Consider the following 9,285-nt stretch of genomic DNA (forward strand, 5'->3'; position numbering starts at 1 on the left):
TTATCCAGTAGATTGTTTATTTAGTTAGTTAAGTTGTGAGCTTTCAGTTTTATAATTTTTTTAAAATGATAATGCCGTGGTGAGGGACAAAGTAATATTTACTGCATTTTTTGACTTTGAAAAAAATTAGATTTTTACAAATGTTCACTACCATACAAAACTGTATCAGCTAAGCAAATGACCTTCTCTAAATGCATTATAACATATTCAAAACACTTTCAGAGAATTATCTCTGTTCTCTAGGCGGGGCAAAATGAGTAAGACAAGATAAACTTAATCTGTTTCTTCAGTTTTTTGAAATTACATTTGAAATCAGACTCATACACATCGACATCCATTTTCATACATTAGAAAGATGAGAAATGCAGCAGAAGTTTGAAATATCTTGGACATCTGAAAGAAGATCAGGGAAATGGCACATGATATGAAATTAATGAAACTCAACTAAATCTAAAAACATAAAATATCCTTTGTAGCTTCTTCCCGATCTGCTGTAGCAGCTCTGTCCCTAATATATCTATGCACCATACCATTAAAGAAGTGAAATTATTGAAATTAGTCATTACTCATTTCGCCCCACTTTAAAGTTTTTCTTTTTTTAATTAAAAATTATCACATTGGATATTAGTGTGGGAAATATTGACTTGGACTCCAACAGAGCAAAGAATTTCGATTGTTAAACACCAAAAATTATCCAGATATTTTATTAGCAACCTTAATTACAATCAGGTTAATATTGAGAAAAATGTTCTTGGAAAAAAGTACTTGTCACCTGTTTTAAACTCTCTCAACTTCAACAACATCAACTATGCTGAGTAATTTTTACTCTCAAAGAAGATGCAGCAGTACAAAACAATGATGCAACACTTGCAATGTAATAGTTTCAAACAGGTAGGGAGAAAATAACAAGAAATCAGAAATTATTCATTTACCCCACATCCCCTTCACCTATACATTTGAAGTCTTTTTACGCTTTTACTCCTCTCAATAAAGAAGCGATGAAAACATAGCTTTGCCAACATGTAGTAAGCAATTGTGTAAAGTCACTGCTGATTTGTCAAAAGTACGCTGCAGGTTTTTAGATGTGACATTATAGTAAAATATCCTATGTCAGCAAGCTATTTATAAACAAAAAAGCATAATATAGTCATTGCATTTAAAGCAATTCATATTGCCAATTTTTTAATTAAAATATGTAGTGAAAATTTAAAGATAACTTCATAATATATTTATTAGATTTTTACAAAATACAGAACTGCAAAACTGTTTCCAAAGTGAAATTGCATAGTACCAAATGGATAAATAATACTGTAAAGAACATGCTTGCTCCACACTTTGATAATTTGAATTCTAATGTAGGAAATAGAAAATTAATCTTTCATTAGATGAATTCAATTATATCAGTTAACATAACTGAGAATGCTTAAAATATACATTTATAGCAATAACAAAAACATATTTCAAAAAATGTAGGGCAAATAGAATTGTAGATGTTTTGAAATACAATTAAGGGTAAAAGAAGTTAGAATTAAACATTTATTGGATATCTGAAGTGGCAATACTAATGTCACAATAAGAGTTAACAATGTTGCCTGTCAGAGATTAAGAGAAATTCCATCATTATTTCTGTTAAGAGTGCCATAATAAAAAAAACAGAAAACAGATACTTCAAGCTGAACCGACCAGCAGGAGACCTTGAGGGTAGACCAAGAACAAGATAGTTGGATAATATCCATAGTCTCATTTGGTCATTCTTGAGAACCCATTTGGAAAGTATAATGATGGCTGCTTCTGATATGACCCTGTGTTGTCTCTCTTCTCATTTATTGAATGAAATGCTTTCTTTCAGCAGAAACCAACAATAATCAACTATCATATTTTAATTAAAGTTCTGCTAATATATGCTTTTGGAAATATACTGGAAAGGCTCATTAGGTACAGGCGTGGCTGTGTGGTATGAAGCTTACTTCCTAACCACACGGTTCCAGGTTCAGTCCCACAGCATAGCACCTTGGGCAAGTGTCTACTATAGCCACAAGCTAACCAAAGCCCTGTGACTGGATTTGGTAGACAGAAACTGAAAGAAGCCTATCATATATAGACACACACGCACACACACAAGGTGGTGTTAAAAAGTTCTTGGCTTTGGGTAAAAGAAAATACTGGAGGATCAGTTAATTATGATTTTATCCAACATTTTCTCTTCTCAGATTCACACACTTATTGTATTTGTCCTTCAGTTTTCTAAACCATGTAAAAGAACTCAAAAGGTTGGGCCTCCAACCAGGCCTTTTGTGATACTCTTAAGGCCAGGAACCTTTCAGTACCCGATCGTATGTGTGTGTGTGTGTCTTTATGTCAGTGATTGTTCCCCATCACCACTTGGCAACTGATGTTGGTTTGTTTACATCTTTGTAACTTAGCAATTTGGCAAAAAAGAAATCAATAAAATAAGTTCCAGGCTTAAAAAAAAACATGAGTACTGGGGTTGATTCAAGGTGGTGCCCCAGCATGGCTACAGTTTAATGACTGAAACAGATAAAAGATGCTCATGTCTTATAGCTTAGGGGTGGCAGGGAAGAAGACAAGGTGAGAATGTAAAAAATGGATTTTAAGAGACATCCTATATCTCATTCTTTCATAACATTTCAGTTTGTTGTGTATCAGTTCATAGTATACATCCCTTGGATTTCCAAAAGTATATTAACATCTTCATCATTCTCTTAGTTCTGTTTCATTGTATCTAGTAATGGGGGAATAATGAATTACAGATGATATTATGAATCTGTTTTTTAGCAAAAACACCAGGTGTTAATTTAGCATCTGCCAGCATTCCAGTAAATGTGTCTCCTAAACACTGAAAACTACTATTTGAATAAGCCATAACATTCACAGAATTTGTCACAAGGTCAAATTTAATGTGAAGTGGTGGAAGATATATTTTCTGAAGTTCAACCAGTGTTGATTGTGGCTCATTATATTTACCAACAACATCTCCTGTTTTAGATTACCAATCATATTCTATAGATATATTCTATATACTATAGATATTAAAAAAGTGTATATATCATGAGTAGCCCAATTGTAAACCAAGAAGCTATGATATAACTTTAAGGTGGTCGCAAATAATCCATGTGTGGCCCTTGTATTTCATAAGATTTAGCAGTAGATCCATAGATTCATATGTCACATTAAGGTTAGTGGCTTGTTCAGTTAGGCAACTTTATGATTCTCTGTACATATGTTAATGAAAAGTTTCCATGCTTTGAGATTATAGTCACAGCCACTCTTTTGCATCAGACCATTGGTAACACTGTAGAAACAAACTCTTTTAACCTGTAAATTAAATAATGATTTCATATAATAACAGCAGAAATAGAAAAAAGAATAACAGTTTTGCTGAAGAAGATTCCAGTCTTGAAGTCTAGAACCAAGCAACTTCACCTTTTTTTTTAATTCCAAACTGCACACCAAATTGTTTAGTTCTGTTTGACTTAGCTGATGTAGAGAAACCATCTGTGTCTGGAACATATGGGTTGGCTTTCTTATTCCTTATCACTGAGTATTCAGAACTGTTGTCTATGATCCTTTTTGGTGGAACTGTCAGTGAGACTGCTTCTTAAAATGGTTCCTGTTTTAAGGCTTTGGATTGTTGATTTCTTTTTGTAAAATAAGTCATCCTTGTACAAATATAAGTTATTGCAGAAATTTGTAGGATCACCCCAAATCATTGAACAACACATAGTAATGTATACCACAAATAAATGATATCCAGTCCTGCTTATAGTCACCTACCTTACAAGCAAAATAGTACTTTTAGGCAGGTTTCATCCTTGATGATGTTGCATTGTTGTTGCCCGGGTGTACATAATCCACATATATAGCAAAAGTTGCCTGGGGATTGACGCAATCATGTTTATTTGTTGTCACACGAGATCTACAAAGTTATTAGGATATGTCACTTGATATGTCCAACCTCTCACATAAAAAATAAAAAGAAGCAAGTTTATATATTGGCCTAAATGTACACTAAATAAGTAGAATTCGAATTCACAAAATCTAGAAGTGATAGAAAAAACCTGAAAAGAAAATTGAAATAAGCACAGAAAAATTACCCAGAACCACCCATTTGTGTTCCTGTGACAAAACCTTCATTACCTAGTGTTACTGTTTGCTTGAAGCAACAAAATAATACTGGCACAATGGATATGTATATCTAACTTAAATACAAAATAGAAGTGCTGGAAATACTGAGAAATTTAGATTTCTGAAGATGTTGTTCAGATAAATTGCTTTTAAATTTGAGCACAAGGCTATCAAGCCCAGAGGAGGGAGAAAGTCAATTCATCAACCCCAGTACTCAACTGGCACCTATTTTATTGACCCTGAAAGGATAAAAGGCTAAATCAACCTCAGGAGAATTTGAACTGAAAACGTAAAGATGAACAAAATGCCACTAAGCATTTTGCCTGGAAAGCTAATGATTCTGCCAGCTCGCCACTTTGTCGACTTAGGTATGTTAACAAATGTTTAATTTCTATACTTCTTTTCAAATAAAGTGAGTAACTATCAATATGTACTCTTCATTTGGCAACATTGTTGTTGGACAGCAGCTACAAGTAGTAAGGGTACCTTCTTTTATTTGCTTATCAAAATGAAACTAGGTGACTATCAACTTAGAAAGATGCCAGACAGACTGACTTGGCATTACTAATAAGTAATTGCATTGTTGGAATAAGTCATGAATAAGTCACTGTTGCAATAAATTCCTAAAGTAATATGACTTTAATTTATTTATGCTAGCACTATAGCAAGACGTATTTCATCAAATAGATTTCTTAACATTTTACTTATAACATTTAGATACGAAGAAACAGGAAAGGAGAGAAATAAGAAAGGAAAAGAAAGAAAAGGAAGAAAGGTGGTGGGAGTAAAGCAACATGATGGAGGTGACAGGGCGGTGGGCCACATATTCTAGAACAAATGGCATACTCAGCAGCGCCACGTGATAATGATTGTTATGGTGTTGCTACAAAGAATGGCCAGCAACACTCACTGCAGAAGTCCATTTCTCCTAAAGACCACTGTTACACCCAATTTTACAGAGGAAATCAGTAGTACAGGTTCCTAGAACACCTGTTGTCTCAACAATGACTGGCACAAACTGATAATGGCTGGCCAGGACCCTGTATTTATTGATTTTTCCCTCATAAGATCTCATTTTCTTTCAAGGATATGGCTACCTCACTATACAACATTATCATACTTCATGTCAGAAACCTTAGATTAATTAGTGGTTTAGATTAATTCATAGTATTTCATTTGGAAAGTCACTGTTCTAAGTTAAAATCCTGACATCACCAACTTAGATTTTCAATACCTTTGAGTAATAAAATATTTCAATCACTCAATTGACTCTTTCCCTTGCAAAATCCTGTTTTATCGGAGCAAACATGGCTGTGTGGTAAGAAGTTTTGTTCACAACCATATGGTTTGGGGATTAGTCCCACTGCCTGACATCTTGGGTGAGTGTCTTCTACTATAGCCTCAGGGTAACCAAAGCCTTGTGAGTGGATTTGATAGACAGAAACTGTAAGAAGCCCATCATCATCATCATCATCATCATCATCACCATCATCATCATCATCACCATCATCATCATCATCACCATCATCATCATCACCATCATCATCATCATCACCATCATCATTTAACATCCGTCTTCCATGCAGGCATGGGTGGGACAGTTTGACAGTAGCTAGCCAAGCAGAAGTCTGCACCAGACTTCTGTGACTGTTTTGGCAGGATTTTTACAGCTGGATGCCCTTCTTAACACCAACCACCTAGTAGAGTAGACTTAGTGCTTTTTACGTGGCACGAGCACAGTTGAAGTCAATTTTGACAAGATTTTTACAACTGGATGCCCTTCTAAAAGCCAGCCAGTTTACAGTGTGGACTGGATGCTTTTTAAGTGGCATCTGTACTGACAGAGTCACCAAGTAACCTGCAAGACAAAAATCTTTTGAGAGGAGAGGGGCATTGAAGAAGGTGATCTTGTTGTGTCAGATGATGAAAGGTTATAGTGAGACAGAGACAGAAACAGGTGTCTTGCTGTAGAGGAGGTACAAGGTTACCTGACCAGAGAGAGAGGGGGGGAGATACATACACACACATGTGTGTGCGTGTGTGTGTCATTGTGTCTATGTTTGTCCCCCACCACCAACAGGTGTTGGTGTGTTTACATCCCTGTAACTTAGTGATTCAACAAAAGAGACTGATAAGAATAAGTACCATGCTTTAAAAAAAAGTGAGCACTTGGATCAGTCTGTCTGACTAAAATTCTTCAAGGCAGTGCCCCAGCATGGTCGCAGTCTGATGACTGAAGTAAGAGATATTTAATAGATACGACTCATTTTTCCATCACCCACATTTCTACCACTCTCTCTTCTATCAATTCTATCATTCAATGATACAAGACCTGCCTAGTTTTTATTTCCTCTACCACCACTCTCATCACACAACCGTTCCATTCCATCTTGACATCTATGTATAGAAAACAATATTGGACCAGTTGTGCCCAGTACAATATTGGACAGTGCCCAAAACAATATTGGACCAGTTGTACCACCTCACCTCTCCTCTTATACCACCTCACCTCTCCTCTTATACTACCTGCTACCACCCTATTTCCCTTTGTGTTCCATCACACTCTTGCTTCTCATACTCATCCTGAATATTAGCCATTGCCCTCTTTTGGATCATAATCCCTTCTGTGATCACATTCTTCTTTTGGTCATATTGTCTTGAATATACATATTATATATATATTTTCATGTCTTGAATATACATACATATATTTATGTACATATCACTCAACCCCTACTACACATCCTCCTTATCACTTACCACTATCATTCAGCTATCTATTTTTCATGCCTCTCACTCTGTATAGAGGTTGGGGAGCAAGCATAATGGTGGAATCATAAGATCTCATTTTGTTTCAAGGACATGGCTAACTCACTAGTGGTAGCACTATGAATAATACACTCAGCACACTCTGTAAGGTGAAAGGTTGTGCGGACCTCTTAGCACTGTCAAGACAAAATATCTCAATAGTTCTGATGCTATGTAAAAGCATCCACTACACTCTGTAAATTGGTTAACGTTAGAAAGATCATTAGCCATAGAAACCAAGCCTAAAATAGAACACATGATGTAAGCACCATATATCCTGATACAAAGATATCTACCACATTATTCATATGCACTGGCATATTTTGCATCTATCTTGCTTGATTGCTTGTTTTATGCCCTTGCTTGATGGGACTGGGGTTATCCTAGGTTAGTGGTCCCAGAGACCTTATCATCCATAGAGCAAACGAAATCCACTAGTGCACTTCAACACTGGTCCTGTGCCAGCACCTCTACATCCTCCAAGGTGACGTCAAGCCTCTGGAGATCTTCCTCAATCACATCCAAGCATCTGGTGCACAGCCTACCACGAGTCCTTTATTTGGTATCTATTTTGCACTTAAAACCATTAATCTACACCCCAATTTCATCTATATACTTCTTCCTCGTGTTTTAGCAAATATCCTAAATACATATACACCCACTTAAGCACTTACATGTATTCTGTTGTTCTTCAATCCAAGACCATCACTCAAAACCTATGCGTGCACACAGTTATTCTTATCTTCCCCACTTACACCTATGTCCAAATACTGGCATCTGCCAATTCTTACACCCACAATTATGTGTACCTGTACATATATACATCTATGTATGTCTTATAGGAAGGTATGAATCTCCATATACTTACCCCATGTAATCAAAAAGGAATGGCTTCAACAATGTTCTAGCCCTTTCCTGAATTATTTAAACAACTATATGGCAAACTCAAACAATGTATACATTGTTCTATCCCTAATATATACATTCTTGCAGACAAAACAAAAATAGATGTGAAACAAAGATCTCCGTGCACAGAAGTCTTTATACAATGACATAAACACTGAGTCAAAGTTGTTCATTTCTCCTCAAAATAGATCGTACGGACCCTTTCAGCATGCTCCCTATATCACGTCAAATGTCCACGAGTCCAACTTTCTTTCTTTTATATACGTTGGATATACAGACTTCACGAAGCAGGGATAGACACAACTGTCTTCAAATGACACACTTCAAATTGCTCCACTAAACATGATACTCCAATGAATACAAACTCTCAACGATCTCTACGACTTTCTACGACTTTCACAAACTTTCAGCATCTCATACGACTTCCCCCATTTCAACCAATACGCTACTCTTTATAAGATCCTTTGGCTCTCTCCATATCATAGGTATGAGCAGATGATGTGCAGGGCCCAACTCTTATCTTGATCCCCGAGAGAGCAGCCAAAGTATAACTGGTAGATCTTCTTGATTTCACTTGTGATAGCACGTTGCTGAGCTTTGGTGGTAAATGAACCACAGGCATGACAAAATATATCAGGACTGTTCTTGCGATGCCTTGAAATTCTGATTAGAATTTGATGATGGTAATGACTTGGCACCTTAAATGGAAAATAAAATGTATGAAAAGAAAAGATTATGAAAACATAAAATTACAAAATGAATATAAATAGTTATAAAACAGAAGTCAGAATTTACCTGTATAAGGCGTTTACGTGTAGCGATACTGCTGATGGGAGTTATATACCTCTCTTATTTCATCAGAAAAACTGTGCTGGATAGAAGGAAACCGATTATATTTTTTAAATCTGCAGACAAACTACATATAAAGCACCATATAATATCCTTGATGAAAATTGGCTGTTGACCAGTGTTATTAATTTTTATGTACACAAACTTTCTCTTGTGAGCCTCGCCTAGACTTTCTGTTGAGAAAACCTTTCCAGAAACGTTTTTTCGTTCGTACTTTCTTTTATTCTGCAATGTGAGCTTTTATGTCCGATTTTTTTACAGTTAAAACATTTAAAATTTTTAAACGGACAATTATTTTATAAAATGTAGACCTCTGCACCCATAGCATGGATTTGGTCTTGATCTTCGTTTTTCTTTTTCCTTATCCGTTACAGATCGACACACATGTATGTGAGTGTAATCCTTTTCTTCAATTTTATTTGTATCATGTTGTAGATTAATAATTCTCTGACACTCCTCTGCCACTGCCTGCAGAGTCCTGTTCTAATTTTGTCAATATCCAGCCACGTATCTCTGCATCTTTGCTTGCAGTTAAACCTTGAAGAAAAATTAGACATTTGAACATGTCCGGGATTA

This window comes from Octopus bimaculoides, chromosome 17 (genome assembly GCF_001194135.2).
Source record: "Octopus bimaculoides isolate UCB-OBI-ISO-001 chromosome 17, ASM119413v2, whole genome shotgun sequence".
In the NCBI taxonomy this organism is placed as follows: Eukaryota; Metazoa; Mollusca; class Cephalopoda; order Octopoda; family Octopodidae; genus Octopus; species Octopus bimaculoides.